The sequence below is a fragment of the Cynara cardunculus genome (assembly GCF_001531365.2).
Source record: "Cynara cardunculus var. scolymus isolate 2C chromosome LG 2, CcrdV1, whole genome shotgun sequence".
In the NCBI taxonomy this organism is placed as follows: domain Eukaryota; kingdom Viridiplantae; phylum Streptophyta; class Magnoliopsida; order Asterales; family Asteraceae; genus Cynara; species Cynara cardunculus.
Window position 1 is genome coordinate 27,822,849 of NC_037529.1, and position 16,656 is coordinate 27,839,504.

The following is a 16,656-nucleotide window of genomic DNA, read 5'->3' on the forward strand; positions in this document are numbered from 1 at the left end:
GAACGGATTTGAGCCTATGATTTACTCAGTCTTTTCTCTCAAAATTTACAGAAAATCTTATATGAGCCAACCATTTCCCTTTTTACATACACTTGCTATTTATAGCAAGTGTATGGCCACTTTTTACCCAAAAGTCGGCTAACTCAACCCACTCACAAAAGTCTACACAAATATATATACATGTATATAACATATATATATATATATTTGTATATTTATTCCAAAAATCTTAATTGAAAACATATAACCCGAATATTACAACATTCCCTCCTAAAAAGGATTCTGTCCCGGAATTCCATTTAAGCAAAAAGGTAGGGATACTTCATTCGTATTTCAGACTCCGACTCCCAGGTGGCGTCTAGTTCTTTGTGATAACGCCACTGAACCTTCACTAACCCAACCTCTTTATTTCGCAACTGCTTTACTTTGAAGACAGTAATTTGTTCAGGGGTTTCTTCAAAGCACAATCTTTCGTCCACCTTAATATCAGGTAACGGTACTGCCACATCCGGATTTATTAGACACTTCCTTAAATTTGACACATGACACGTGTCATGGATTTCACTTAACTCTATAGGAAGTTCTAACTTGTACGCCACTTCCCCAACCCTTCTAATAATGGGGAATGGTCCAACATATCTTGGATTTAACTTTCCTCTTTTTCCAAAACGTACCAATCCTTTCCAAGGTGATACCCTTAACATCACTCTATCACCTATTTGAAACTCAATCGGCTTCCGTCGTTTATCTGTGTAACTTCTTTGTGTATCTTGCGCTGCCTTCATTCGTTCTCGAATTACTCCTATTTTATCTGCAGTTTGTTGAACTAATTCAGGCCCAGATAACTGTTTTTCACCTATTTCGTTCCAACATAAAGGAATTCGACATTTTCGTCCATAAAGAACCTCAAAAGGTGCTGCCTGAATACTTGAATGGTAGCTATTGTTGTACGCAAATTCCACCGAAGCCAAATGACTATCCCATGATCCTCTAAAATCAATTACACATGCTCTAAGCATATCTTCAAATGTTTGAATAGTTCGTTCACTTTGTCCATCAGTCTGAGGATGATAAGCTGTGTTTAACTTAACTTGTGAACATATCTCCCTTTCGAAGCTCTTCCAAAACATAGAAGTGAATCGACTATCTCTATCAGAAACGATTGATAGAGGAACAACATGACGTGTCGCTATCTCATCAACGTATAATTTTGCCAATCTCCCCATTGAATATGACTCTTTCATAGGTAAGAAGTGTGTAGATTTGGATAACCGATCTACCATCGCCCATATAGCATCATAACCTTTTGATGTTCTTGGCAATTTGGTTATGAAATCCATAGTGATGTGATCCCACTTCCACACTGGAATTTCTAAAGATTGTAACTTACCATAAGAATGTTGGTGTTCAATCTTTACCTAAAGACATGTTAGGAATTGCTCAACCAGCTTAACTATATCCTTCTTCATACCCGACCACCAATAATGTTGTTTCAAATCCCGATACATTTTATTTGTACCTGGATGAATTGCAAAACGTGACTTATGAGCCTCACCCAAAATACGTTTTCTGAGATCACCATAGCATGGTACCCAAATTCTATTCTGAAACTTCCAAAATTCTCTATCATCTTTCATTAATTCATATATCAACCCACCTAATCTTTCTTGTTTAACTTTATCCTCCTTCATTGCCTCACGCTGAAGTTTTTGCAATTCTTCCTGAATACTGGGTAGCAACTCAACTCGTAATGCCACAGCTTTGATAGTTCCACTTTTCCCTTGTCGACTTAATGCATCGGCCACTACGTTTGCCTTTCCAGGGTGATACATAATTTGACAATCATAATCACTTACCAATTCCAACCATCGTCTCTGATGCATATTCAGTTCTTTCTGATGGAACAGGTGTTGTAAACTCTTATGATTCATAAAAATGTGGCATTTCGTTCCATACAAATAGTGCCTCCATATCTTCAAAGCAAACACTACTACCACCAATTCCATATCGTGAGTAGGATACTGCCTTTCATGATATTTTAATTGTCTAGAAGCATAAGTTATTTCCTTTCCACGTTGCATTAGTACACAACCTAAACCCATTTTTGACACATCACTATATACCACCAAATGTTCCATTCCATCTGGCAATGATAGAATAGGTGCACTGCATAATTTGTCTTTTAACGCTTGGAAGGCCTGAGCTTGCGCTTCACCGCACTCATATTTCACATTTTTCTTGGTCAGCTTCGTTAATGGAGTAGCTATACGAGAGAAATCCTATGTAAACTTATGATAATACCCAGCAAATCCCAGAAAACTTCTGACTTCAGTTGGAGTCTTTGGGGCTTCCCATTTTTCAATAGCTTCAATCTTGAGTGGATCTACTTTTATTCCTTCTTTTGAGATAACATTCCCCAAAAACTGAACTTCTCGCAGCCAAAATTCACATTTTGACATTTTGGCATACAATTTCTCTCGTTTCAGCAATTCCAAGAGTAGTCTCAAATGATGAGTATGCTCTTCTTTCGACAGAGAATATATCAGAATATCATCAATGAAGACAATCACAAATTTATCAAGATAGGGATGACACACCCTATTCACCATGTCCATGAAGGCTGCAGGCGCATTTGAGTCCAAATGGCATAACCACAAATTCGTAATGACCATAACGTGTACGGAATGCCGTTTTCGACACATCTTTATTCCGAATCTTCAATTAATGATAACCAGATCGTAAATCAATCTTTGAACAATAAGTAACCCCAACCAATTGATCAAACAAATCGTCAATTCTTGGAAGAGGATATTTATTTTTGATTGTCAGTTAATTCAGTTCTTGGTAATCAATGCACATTCTCATTGATCCATCCTTTTTCTTTACAAAAAGCACCGGCGCACCCCACGGGGAAGTGTTTGGTCGGATAAAACCTTTATCCAAAAATTCCTTCAGTTTTGACATTAACTGCTTTAACTCAGAAGGAGCTAATCTATATGGTGCACGTGCAACGGGTGCTGCTCCAGGAAGTAATTCAATCGTTCGATCCGGTGGTAAACTTATCAAATTTTCTAGAAATACCTCAGGAAATTCCCTTACAACTGTGATATCTTCTATCTTTTCTTTCTCTTTCTTGACATCAATATCATAGGCAAGAAAACTAGTACATCCCTTCCATACATATTTCTGAGCCTTTAAAACTGGGATAAGACAGGAGTAACGATCCCATCGATCCCCATAAATCACAACCTTTCCTTTTTCTGGTAAACTTATATGGATCATCTTTTCAACACAGACTATGTTAGCTTGGTTTTTAGCTAACAAATCCATGCCTATAATTATATCAAATTCCCTTAAAGGCAAAGGAAATAGTTGTATAGGCACCTCACATCCTTCTATACTTATGAAACATTCATCTATTATTTCCTTAATCAACACTTCACTATCTGAAACAACCCTCACATTCCATATACACATAATTCACGTCATCATACTCATAATACTAAAAACAGTATTATTACAAAACATGGAGTAACAAAAATGTATCTTTAATACCTATACGAACAAACTATTATCATCATTTATACTTTTCCTTTGCCCTTATCTTGCAAAGTATGCAGACCTGCAAAACAGGTTAGTCCAACAACTGAGCGTTAGACCAAAAGGTCTAGTGAGTGTATAAATCTCACACAAAAAATATACATTCCAAACAATCAGTTTAGAATCAAACTTGTTCTGAAACGTAAACATAATTATGTTTCTCACTTGCGGTTACACCGCCATTTCATCTCTCTCGCGGTTACACCGCCATTTCATCTCTAGCGGTTACACCGCCATTACATCTCTCTCGCGGTTACACCGCCATTACATCTCTCTCGCGGTTACACCGCCATTTCATCTCAAAAACATTTCTTAAACTTTCTATCTCTTTATCCGGACTTGAAGTCCGGTCAATCTTGTCCGGATAACAAGTCCGGTCAACTTAACACTTGAATTTTTAACATCTTTGTCCGGATTACTAATCCGGACAATACTTCAATTCTAATGTTAACCAGTTTAAATTAAACTAGACAATACATGTTTCAACCTTTGACCGGTTTAACACAATCCGGTCAATACATCACTTATATTTTGAACGGTTTACACAATATCCGTTCACCTCTTGGCCGGTTTAGCTGATAACCAGTCACCTCTTGGCCGGTTTAGATGATACCCGGTCAAGACATGAGCGGTTTAATTATCCGAATTTCAATCCGGACAACACTTGGACGGTTTAAACAAGAACTCTCATAAAATGTAACAAAATTCATGATAACCAGTTCCAAATGCTTACCAAACTATATATAAGCAATTCATATCCAAAGCTCTTAATATACTCACTTTTAGAAATTGAAAATTAAAGCCTTTGAAATCCTCTTTTTCTGCAATCCTCTTGATTCTTCAGATAAAAAGCCTTCCAAGTATAGTATGTGTGTGTATCTCCTTTTCTTCACAAAATCTATTTATATATAAATAAAAAGGAGGAGAGGTGATGGGCGGCTCATCTAGCCGACCTCCCCCCTTTTATTTAAAAACAAATAAAATTTTAATTTAACACCAAAATATTACACACATACCTACATAATTGTATACATATATAAATATATGTATAAACTTGCGATATAACCAGAATATTACAATATTCCCTCCTTCAAAGAATTCCGTCCCGGAATTCCATTAAGTAAACAGATAAGGATATTTCATCCTCATTTCCGATTCTGATTCCCAGGTGGCTTCTGGTCCCTTATGATAACGCCACTGAACTTTTACTAACCCAATCTCTTTGTTTCGTAACTTCTTTACATTGAAACCAGTAATTTGTTCAGGGGTTTTATTCAAAACATAATCTTTCATCTACCTTAATCTCAGGTAATGGTACTGCCACATCCGGACTTATTAGACACTTCCTCAAATTTGACACATGGAACGTGTCATGAATTCCACTTAATTCCAAAGGAAGTTCTAATTTGTAGGCCACTTCCCCAACTCTTCCAATAATAGGGAATGGTCCAACATATCTTGGACTTAACTTCCCTCTCTTTACGAAACGTACTATTCCTTTCCAAGGTGATACATTCAACATTACTCTATCACCCACTTGAAACTCAACCGGCTTCCGACGTTTATCTGCGTAACTTCTTTGTCTATCTTGTGCAGCTTTCATTCATTCTCGTATTACTCCAATTTTATCTGCAGTTTGCTGAACTAACTCAGGCCCAGCTAGCTATTTTTCACCTATTTCATTCCAGCACAAAGGAGTTCTACATTTTCGTCCATACGAAACCTCAAAAGGTGCTGCGTGAATACTTGAGTGGTAGCTATTGTTGTATGCAAATTCAACCAAAGTCAAATGACTATCCCACGACCCTCCAAAATCAATAATACAGGATCTCAACATATCGCTCACTCTGACCATCAGTTTGAGGATGGTAAGCTGTACTTAGCTTAATTTGTGAACCTATTTCTCTCTGAAAACTCTTCCAAAACATAGAAGTGAAACGACTATCTCTATCAGAAACAATTGACAAAGGAACACCATGTCGTGTCACTATTTGATCAATGTATAACTTTGCCAATCTCTCCATTGGATATGACTCTTTCATAGGTAAGAAGTGTGCAGATTTAGACAACCAGTCTACTATCACCCATATTGCATCATACCCTTTCGATGTTCTCGGCAATTTGGTTATGAAATCCATAGTAATATGATCCCACTTCCAAACCGGAATTTCTAAAGATTGTAACTTACCATAAGGACGCTGGTGTTCAATCTTTACTTGAAGACATGTCAAGCATTGCTCAACATGTTTAACAATATCTTTCTTCATACCTGGCCACCAATATTGTTGCTTCAAGTCCCGATACATTTTATTTGTACCTGGATGTATCGCAAAACGTGACTTATGAGCTTCATTCAAAATACGCTTTCTAAGATCACCATAACATGGTACCCAAATTCTATTCTGGAATTTCCAAAATTCTCTGTCATCTTTCACCAAATCAGATATTAATCCACCCAATCTTTCTTGTTTGCTCTTATCCTCCTTCATTGCCTCATGTTGAAATTCTCGTAACTCTTCTTGAATACTGGGTAATAACTCAACTCGTAAGATTGTAGCTTTGGTAGTTCCACTTTTCTCTTGTCGACTTAACGCATCGGCCACTACGTTTGCCTTTCCTGGATGAAACAAAATTTCACAATCATAATCACTTACTAATTCCAACCATCTTCTCTGACTCATATTCAAATCCTTCTAATGGAATAGATGTTGCAAGCTCTTATGATCTGTGAAGATTTGGCACTTCGTTCCATACAAGTAATGTCTCCATATTTTCAAAGCAAACACTACTACCGCTAACTCCATATCATTAGTAGGATACTGTCTTTCGTGATCTTTTAACTGTCTGGAAGCATAAGCTATTACCTTTCCACGTTGCATTAGTACACAACCCAAACCCATCTTTGACGCATCACTATATACCACAAAATCTTCCATTCCATCTGGTAAAGATAAAATTGGTGCACTGTATGACTTATCTTTTAACATCTGAAAGACCCGAGCTTGTGCTTCATCCCACTCATATTTCACATTCTTCTTGGTCAACTTCGTTAATGGAGTAGCAATACAAGAAAAATCCTGTATAAACTTACGATAATACCCAGCCAATCCAAGGAAACTTCTAACTTCAGYTGGAGTCTTTGGAACTTCCCACTTTTCAATAGCTTCAATCTTGATTGGATCCACTTTAATCCCTTTTTCTGAGATGACACGCCCCAGAAACTGAACTTCTCGTAGCCAAAATTCACATTTTGACATCTTGGCATACAATTTCTCTTGTTTCAACAATTCCATAAGTAATCTCAAATGATGTGCATGTTCTTCTTCCGTCCGAGAATATATCAGAATATCATCAATGAAGACAATCACAAATTTATCAAGACAGGGACTACACACCCTCTTCATCATATTCATAAATGTTGCAGGCGCATTTGTGATTCCAAATGGCATAACCAGGAACTCATAATGACCATAACGTGTACGGAATGCTGTTTTCGACACATCTTCATTTCGAATCTTCAATTGATGATAATCAGACCGCAAATCAATCTTTGAGAAATAAGTAGCCCCAACCAATTGATCAAACAAATCATCAATTCTTGGGAGAGGATACTTATTCTTGATTGTCAGTTTATTCAACTCCCGATAATCAATACACATCCTCATTGATCCRTCCTTCTTTTTAACAAAAAGTACCGATGCACCCCACGGAGAAGTACTTGGTCTGATAAAACCTTTATCTAATAACTCTTTCAATTGAGACATTAAACTCCTTTAACTCAGAAGAAGCTAATCTATATGGTGTACGTGCAACGGGTGTTGCTCCAGGAATTAATTCAATCTGAAATTATATCATCCGATCTGGAGGTAAATTTATCAAATCTTCTGGAAACACCTCAGGAAATTCCCTTACGACTGGAATATCTCCCATCTTTCCCTTCTCTTTCTTCATATCTATAGCATATGCAAGAAAACTAGCACACCCTTTCTGTACATACTTCCTAGCCTTCATAACTGAAATTAGGCTAGAGTAACGATCCCGTTTATCTCCATAAATCACAACTCTTCCATTCTCAGGTAAGTTTATATGAATCATCTTCTCATTACAGACTATATTGGCTTGGTTTTCAGCTAACCAATCCATGCCTATAATTATATCAAATTCCCTCAAAGGTAAAGGAAATAACTGAATAGGCACCTCACATCCTTCTATACTTATAACACACTCATCAATTCTTTCCTTAATCAAAACTTCACTATCATTTGTTGTTTCCACAATTAGATTTTCACTTAACGCTTTAGATTCTAAATGTGCACAATTAACAAATGATGGTGACATAWAAGAACGATTTGCACCCGAATCAAATAAAACTTTGGCACATACTGAATTAACAAGGAATGTACCTGTCACCACTTCAGGGTGCTCTTCCGCTTCACCTCTCGTCATCTTAAAGGCTCTCCCTTTTGCATTAACCTCTGTCTGCCTTATCCATCCCCGTCCACTTGGACTAACACGATTTTCCACTTGTCCATGACCTGTTGGCACATACCCAGATCCTCGACCACAAGAATATCCATATCCTCGACCTCCAGCAAAACCAAACCCTCGATTCTTTGCTTGCGGACAATCAACACTTATATGTTGAGATGAATTACAAGAAAAACATCTTCGCGTCATCCGACAGTCTCGGGCTATATGTCCAGGTTCCTGACATTTAAAGCATACTCGAGATTCTGTATTGCAATTTCCCTGATGTATCTTATGACATCGAGTACACGCCTTATCATTAAACCTTGAGACGGGTCGATTCACACTTTCCATAAACCTCGGTCTACGGAAACCAGTTACTGTAGTTTCCCCTTTTCTTTTCTCTCCAACCCTTTCTTGCGGTTGCCGGTTAATATCTTGTTCCAATATTTCAGCAGCATCAACTGCCGCGTGAAATGTTGTCGGATTTCTGGATATCACGTATTTCCGAAGATTCGATTCCAATCGCCAGATATACTTTCTCACTTTACTATTTTCAAATATGATATAGGCTTCAGCAAACCTAGATCGTTCCATAAAAACTTCTGTATACTGGCGGACAGACATGTTTCCTTGCTCAAGACGAAGGAAATCATCTTCCAACTTTTGAACTGCAGCTTCAGGACGATACTGCATTTTAAATTTAACCACAAATTCTTCCCATAACATGGTCTTCAGAATGTTCGGATCTGAACTGGACAAGACTTCCCACCAATACAAAGCACTTGATCTCAAACAAGATACAGCAAACATAACTTTGTCTTCTTCTGCACTTTTACTGATTTGCAGACTCAGCTCTATCTCTTTAAGCCAACACATAGCTTTAACAGGATCACGCTCACCAGAAAACTTAGGAGGTTTACAAGCAAGAAACATCTTGATATCTCCTCCCTTTTGCACTGAAGACGAAATAAGGGGTACAGATGTACCAGTTACCGGTGTACTAGCTCCGGCTTCCTCCTGATCAGAATTTCTTACCACGTTTGGATTAGTTTGGTTTGTACGCTTTAACAAATTTACCAAACTTTCCTGAAATTTTCCTACCTCTGCTGCCAACATATCTTGAGTAATATATTCGGAGTCAGAAACATTATGTCCACCCCTTGCTCTTCCTCGACCATGGCCAGACATTGAACTTTCTTAGGCCGATAATTCCTGTTCTTGTCTAGTACCTCAACCTCTTCCTCATCATCTGCTACGACTTCGTGTTTCTATTACATTTTCTGGATCCTCTCCGTGCATTATATTTCTTCTTCCTCGACCTCTTCCATAACCAGTAGAGGTCCTTTCCGATTGATTGGGATTATCTGCCATTTCTCGGTATGTAACCTTTTCTGTCACATTTAAACACACATGATTATTCTCATAATCACAACATAATAACACATTTATCCTCAAGTTTACTCATAACTCAGATTATATCAGCCATATATAATTTATCTTCCTCCTAATAGTTTCAGCTATAACATATTCCCATGTTCATAGACCCAGTGAAACCTATTATCTTAACTTTCCACACTTCTAGTTTAAGTCTAAGTATTTCGCAAATACCCAGATCCCTTAAACTAAGACTCTGATACCAACTGAAACAACCCACACATTCCATATACACATAATTCACGTCATCATACTCATAATACTAAAAACAGTATTATTACAAAACATGGACTAACAAAAATGTATCTTTAATACATATACGAACAAACTATTATCATCATTTATACTTTTCTTTTGCCCTTATCTTGCAAAGTATGCTGACTTGCAAAACAGGTTAGTCCAACAACTGAGCGTTAGACCAAAAGGTCTAGTGAGTGTATAAATCTCACACAAACAATATACATTCCAAACAATCAGTTTAGAATCAAACCTGTTCTGAAACATAAACATAATTATGTTTCTCACTTGCGGTTACACCGCCATTTCATCTCTCTCGCGGTTACACCGACATTTCATCTCTCTCGCGGTTACACCGCCATTACATCTCTCTCGCGGTTACACCGACATTACATCTCTCTCGCGGTTACACCGCCATTACATCTCTCTCGCGGTTACACCGTCATTTCATCTCAAAAACATTTCTTAAACTTTCTATCTCTTTATCCAGACTTGAAGTCCGGTCAATCTTGTCCAGATAACAAGTCCGGTCAACTTAACACTTGAATTTTTAACATCTTTATCCGGATTACTAATCCGGACAATACTTCAATTCTAATGTTAACCGGTTTAAATTAAACCGGACAATATATGTTTCAACCTTTGACCGGTTTAACACAATCCGGCCAATACATCACTTATATTTTGAACGGTTTACACAATATCCGTTCACCTCTTGGCCGGTTTAGCTGATATTCGGTCACCTCTTGGACGGTTTAGATGATATCCGGTCAAGGCATGAGCGGTTTAATTATCCGGATTTCAATCCGGACAACACTTGGACGGTTTAAACAAGAACTCTCATAAAATGTAACAAAATTCATGATAACCAGTTCCAAATGCTTATCAAACTGTATATAAGCAATTCATATCCAAAGCTCTTAATACACTCACCTTTAGAAATTGAAAATCAAAGCCTTTGAAATCCTCTTTTTCTGCAATCCTCTTGATTCTTCAGAGAAAAAGCCTTCCAAATATAGTATGTGTGTGTATCTCCTTTTCTTCACAAAATCTATTTATATATAAATAAAATGGAGGAGAGGTGATGGGCGGCTCATCTAGCCGACCTCCCCCCTTTTATTTAAAAACAAATAAAATTTTAATTTAACACCAAAATATTACACACATAATTGTACACACATATATATAAATATATGTATAAACTTGTGATATAACCAGAATATTACACTGTGGTTTGTTGTTTCCACAATTAGATCCTCACTTAACACTTTAGATTCTAAATGTGCGCAGTTAACAAACAACGGTGATACAAAAGAATGATATGCACCCGAGTCAAATTAAACTTTGGCACATACTAAATTAACAAGATATGTACCTGTTACTACTTCAGGATGCTCTTCCGCTTCGCCTCTCGTCATCTGAAAGGCTCTCCCTTTTGCATTAGACTATGCCTGTCTTATCCCTGTCCGTCCACTTGGATTAACACGATTATCCATTTGCCCACGACCCGTTGGCACATACCCAGATCCTCGACCCCTAGAGTATCCAGATCTCTGACCTCCAACAAAACCAGAGCCTCGACCCTTTGCTTGCGGACAATCGGCATTTACATGTTGAGATGAATTACAAGTAAAACACCTCCGCGTCATTCGACAGTCTCGAGCTATATGTCCTGGTTCCTTACATTTAAAATATACTCGAGATTCTATATTGCAATTTCCCTGATGTATTTTATGACATCTGGTACACACCCTATTAGCAAAACCTTGAGACAGGTCGACTCAAATTTTCCATAAACCATGGTTTACGGAAATCGATCATTTCAGCTTCTCCCTTCCTTTTCTCTCCAACCCTTTCTTGTGGTTGCCGGTTAATATCTTGTTCCAGTATTTCAGCAGCATCAACTGCCGCCTGAAATGTTGTCGGATTTCTGGATATCATATATTTTTGGAGATTAGACTCCGAACCCCAAATGTACTTCCTCGCTTTACTGTTTTCTGATATAATATAAGCTTCAGCGAACCGAGATTGTTCCATGAAGACTTCTGTATACTGACGAACTGACATATTTCCTTGTTCAAGATGAAGGAAATCATCTTCCAATTTTCGTACTGCAGCTTCAGGACAATACTGCATTTTAAACTTAACCACAAATTTTTCTCACAACATAGTCTTAAAATATTCGGATCTGAACTTGACAAAACTTCCCACCAGTACAAAGCACTTGATCTCAGATGAGATACAGCAAACACATAGCTTTAACAGGATCACGCTCACTAGAAAACTTGTGAGGTTTACAGGCAAGAAACATCTTGATACCTCCTCTTTTCTGTACTGAGGACGAAGTAAGAGGTATAGATGTACCAGTTACCGGGGTACTAGCTCCGGTTTCCTCCTGATAATTGGGATTTCTTACTACTTCTGGATTATTTTGGGCTGTACATCCCAACAAGTTCACCAAAATTTATTGGAACTTTCCCAACTCTGCTGCCAACATTTCTTGAGTAATAAATCTAGGGTCAGGAACATTATGTCCACCCCTTGCTCTTCCTCTACCACGGCCAGACATTGAATTTTCTTGGGCCGACAATTCCTGTTTCCCATTAGTTTCTTGTCTAACACCTCTACCTCTTCCTTGACCCCGGCTGCGACTTCGTGTTTCTATCGTCAACACATTTTCTGGGTCCTCCCCCTCAGTTACATTTATTCTTCCCCGACCTCTTCCGTAACCAGTAGAGGTCCTTTATGATTGATTGTGATTATCTGCCATGTCTCAGTGTAAAACTTTTTCTGTCACATTTAAACATACATGATTATCCTTATAATTCAAACATAACAACACATCCATCCTCAATTTTATCCATAAATCAGATTATATCAGTCATATATGATTTATCTTTCTCATAATAGTTTCAGCTATAACATATTCCCATGTTCATAGACCCAGTGAAACCTATTATCATAACTTCCGCACCTCTAGTTTAAGTCTAAGTATTTCACAAATACCCATATCCCTTAAAGTAAGGCTTTGATACCAACTGTAACTACCCACAATTTCCGAATACAGACAATCCAAATCATATTACTCAAAACACAGAATGTAATATTGTTTACAAAATACGGGTTAACCAAAACTTTTCTCAATACATTTATGTGTAACTAAATTTTAACAATTCTAAACTTTCCCCCTTGCCTTTGTCCTGTATGGTCTGATGTCCAACAAAACAGGTTAGTCCAACAACTGAGCATTAGACCCAAATGGTCTAGTGAGTGTACAAATCTCATACAATAACATACTTTCCAAACTAGCAGTTTAGAATTAAACTTGTACAGATATAAATGTTTTATCTATATTTATATAGATTCTTTTCTCTCGCGGTTACACCGCCATTTCATCTCTCTCTCTCTCTCTCTCTCTCTCTCTCGTGTGGTTACACCGCCATTTCATTTCTCTCTCGCGATTACACCGCCATTAGGTCTCCCTCACGGTTACACCGCCATTACGTCTCTCTCGCCGTTACACCGCCATTACATGTCTCTCGCGGTTACACCGCCATTACATGTCTCTCGCGGTTACACCGCCATTTCATCTCAATCAGTATTGGAATTAAAATCAACCGGATATAAAAACCGGACAGTCAACCGGAGATACAATCCGGACAACATTGTCCGGATATCTAATCCGGACAACACTAGATAATGTTTTAAGCGGTTTAGGTTGACCTCGGTTAACACTTGGGCGATTTACAGTGATATCCGGATGATACTTAAGCGATTTAAGGAGATATCCGGTTGCCTCATGGGCGGTTTAGGACTAATCCGGTTGGGTCTTGGGTGGTATAGGACTAATCCGGTTGCCTCTTGGGCGGTTTAAATAGAACCCGAACACCTCCGAACAACACAACACATACATATATCTAAATGTAATTCAAAAACCGTTCTAATAATATCTTGAATATTATCAAAACATAAAACACTCACCTTACAAAAGATGTTGAATGGATTTGAGCCTATGATTTACTCAGTCTTTTCTCTCAAAATTTACAGAAAATCTTATATGAGCCAACCCCTTCCCTTTTTACATACACTTGCTATTTATAGCAAGTGTATGGCCACTTTTTACCCAAAAGTCGGCTAACTCAACCCACTCACACAAGTCTACATAAATATATATACATGTATATAACATATATATATATTTGTACATTTATTCCAAAAATCTAAATTCAAAACATATAACCCGAATATTACAAGAAAAGTGGAGAAGAAGTCTCATATTTATAGGTAGGAGGAGAGAGAAATAGTATGAGAGAGAGAAAAGACGACGGTTCGGTAAAGTGGTCATGATGAAAAATATACCACGTTCTCATCCATGATTGGATGGCATTAAATTAGGTAGCGTAATGACAGAACCTTTTACACGTCTCAAAGCGTCGCACATAGTAAATAGAGAATGTCGTCATCAAGACGGTTCATTAACTATTTTCCTTTAAAAACAAATAGTTTTGAAGAAAACAAACAGTCATACAGTGTCTAAGAAAACACTGTTAGCCCCATTTAAAACATTTTATCACTGGAAAGAATGATTTAGAGAGGGTTTTAAGGCATCAGATTCCCTGATAAAATATTCACTGAAACTGGCATTTAAAAAAAACTTTTCAATCACTGATAAGAAAAGATTCAGTGATCGTTTAGATTTTTAAGAAAAGTATAAAGATATACTTGAAGATGTGGTGAGTGWAGAGAATCACTGAGACCACCTTTTAAAACATTTATCACTGAAGATGAGAAAGCTTCAGTGAAGGTCTTAAGTTGAGAAAAGAGAAGAGTAATCATACCTGAAAGAGAAAAGATATATTTACTCAAAAGTTCAATGTTAGAGATAGAGCACTGAATCATTTCACTTACTAAGTTATGTATAATACCTGAAGATTAATCTTTAGTGTTCAACATACCCAATTCGCTGATCAAGATATTAAATSTTGTCTCATCAAGAGGCTTGGTGCAAAGGTCAGCGAGTTGATATTCAGTTGGAACAAAGTGAAGTTCAATATCACCATTMATAACATGATCTCTGATAAAATGATATCGGATCTCAATATGTTTGGTCTTGGAGTGAAGTACAGGGTTGTTTGCAGTAGCAATAGCACTGGTGCTATCACAATAAATTCGAATCCTTGAAAACTGAAAATCGTAGTTTAGTAGCTGATTTTTCATCCAAAGAATTTGGGCACAACAGCTAACAGTGGCTACATATTCAGCTTCAGCTGTTGATGTGGACACTGAATTTTGCTTTTTGCTTGTCCAGCTCACCAACTTTCCATCTAGAAGCTGACAGCCTCCAGTGGTACTTTTCCTCTCAATTTTACAACCGGCAAAATCACTATCCGAATAACCAATAAGGTCAAAACCTGAACCTTTAGGGTACCAAAGACCCATATTAGGAGTTCCATTAAGATATCTGAATATACATTTTACAGCGATCAGATGGGATTCCCTAGGTTCAGCTTGATATCTTGCACATAAGCAAGTGGAGTACATGATATCGGGTCGGCTAGCTATGAGATACAGCAAGGAGCCGATCATTCCTCTATAAACAGTCACATTTACAGGCTTTCCATTTGGATCCTTGTTGAGAGCGAGTGGAGGAGCCATAGGAGTCTTCATATATGAATTGTTAGATAAATCAAACTTCTTCAGCATGTCTCGAACATACTTACTTTGGTTGATAAAGATACCTTTATCAGTTTGTTTGATCTGGAGACCTAAAAAGAATATTAGTTCTCCCATCATGCTCATCTGATATTCTTTGTTCATGCGTTCAGCAAAACGAAAACATAAAGAGGGATTAGAGGAACCAAAAATAATATCATCGACATAAATTTGGACGAGAATGATGTGACATTTAATTTTCCTAAGAAATAAGGTTTGGTCAATCTTTCCACGAGAGAATTTCTCAGAAATGAGAAAAGAAGAAATGGTATCATACCAGGCACGAGGAGCCTGCTTAACCCATAAAGAGCCTTATCCAACCTATAGACGTGGTTTGGATACTTAGGGTCAATAAACCTTGGAGGTTGTTCAACATAAACTTCCTCATAAAGTTTTTCATTAAGGAAAGTGCTTTTTACATCCATCTAAAAGACCTTGATGTCTCTATGGGCAGCAAAGGCTAGAAAAAGTCGAATTGTTTCGAGTCTAGCCACTGGTGCGAAGGTTTTGTCATAGTCAATTCCTTCTTCTTGTCTATAACCCTGAGCAACAAGCCGAGCCTTATTGTGATTTACCACACCATCTTTATCCAACTTGTTGCGATAGACCCATTTGGTGCCTATCACTGATTTGTCAGATGGACGTGGGACAAGGTACCAGACTTTGTTCCTATCAAACTCAATGAGCTCTTCTTGCATAGCAAGAACCCAACTAGGGTTAGAGATAACATCATTGATTTTTTTGGGTTCAACTAAAGAAAGAAAGTTGACGAAGAGTGAAAGACAAAGATTACATAAATGATAAAAGGTTTGTAATACCTCATTTCTATAAATGATAAACAAACCACCAAAAGTTACATTTTTAAACCTTTAACAAAGCAAACGGGATATAATATTTACGAGTATCTAATTCGAAATGTCAGCTTGGTTTACAGGACGTTTCCGTAAGCACCTATTTTTCAAAATATCCTAAAACGGACAAAATAAACTTAATAGATTTGCATAAAGCTTAAACTATACACAAGACGGAGGACATTAGCTACCCGTTATCTAGATACTTTAATTACAACCAAAAGACAACTAATAATTTACAATCCATAGTTGTATTCGACTAACTATATAATACCAAAAGAATCGTACTACTGGAAGCACCAAAATCAAAGATCTCAATCTACTCGAGCTTGTTCTTTGCCTTATCTACACG